The following is a 1308-nucleotide window of genomic DNA, read 5'->3' as shown; positions in this document are numbered from 1 at the left end:
GGAGGGTAGCTGGTTTACAACCAAAACCCTTCCACGTCCCTCTTAAATGTATGCATCTCAACCGACAATGCCAACACGGAAAGAGTACAAGCACAAGACACCAACACCATAAACTGCCAAACAATGAAGAGGCTAGCCATCACAAGGAGCCATAGCACAACAACCCATACAACTCCCAAAACTTGGAGCAGAAGGGGAATTGTTCACATATGCATCCAAGGACAAGCATGGCCAACATTACCGCTCATGCGCTACCGAGTGGGTATGGAGAGAAGATGAAAATCAGACACCCTACAAACGACCCAAGGCCAAAGCCTTTGTTACCATCATTGCCTGTTCCACTAATGTTTACGTTCTCCCTTACTCTTATTCTATTATTGGGTCATCAACTGATTCTCAACCCCGAAAGGATGTTTAGCAAAGTGGTGATTATGGACAAATGGGAAATAAGCGGGGTCATTTGCATGGCCTACAAGCTCTCTTCTCTTGTGGACCTTAACCTGTCACTCTTGCCTCTGGTTCATTTCACTGCTCCCTGCTTGTGTGTTTGTGGCTTTTTGGGGAATCCTAATCGAGCTCCTTCCTCATCCAACTCCTCATCCAGCTCCTCATTTATCAACTCGATCAAATAAATCAGTGCCCCACCCTGCTCGCTTTCCCTGCAAGGGCGCTTGAGGAAAACCCGAAAAACCAACTCAATTACCAACCCACCTTTCACACGAAAAGCAAAACCCTCCACACCAAATAGGGAGGAGGTGAACAATATAACGAGGAGCCAATTTCAATGGAGCCACAAATGGCTGCCCAACCCAATGAAATTTCTCTATTCGCAACAACCGACGAGCACGATAGCGACATAGGCAACGACTGAGTTTTGGGACTTCCATCTGGGACCCGCAACAACGGGGATGAGCATGGCCCACATTACCGCTCATGTGCTACCGAGCGGGGATGGAGTGAAGACGAAAACCAGCCGCCCTTCAAATGACCCAAGGCCATCATTCAGGCAAACCCGAAAACACAACTCGATCACCAACCCACCTTTCACACGGAAAGAAAACCTACCGCTGGTATCATGGGAAGGGGCATGAGGGGACCAGGACGAGCCAGGGAGCCACAAAAAGAAAGCCCATACAGCTCCAAGAACTTGGAGAGCGGAAGGGGAATTGTTCACATATGCCTCCCGGGCCGAGCCTGGCCAACATTACCGCTCATGTGCTACCGAGTGTGGATGGAGTGAAGACGAAAATCGGCCGCCCTACAAACGACCCAAGGCCATCGTTCAAGCAAACCCGAAAATACAACTCG

The sequence above is a fragment of the Pinus tabuliformis genome, chromosome 2_1 (genome assembly GCF_031772625.1).
Source record: "Pinus tabuliformis cultivar Carrire ecotype Pingquan chromosome 2_1, CPIR1, whole genome shotgun sequence".
Lineage (NCBI taxonomy): Eukaryota > Viridiplantae > Streptophyta > Pinopsida > Pinales > Pinaceae > Pinus > Pinus tabuliformis.
The sequence above is the reverse complement of the archived record's forward strand: the minus strand, read 5'-3'. Positions refer to the sequence as shown.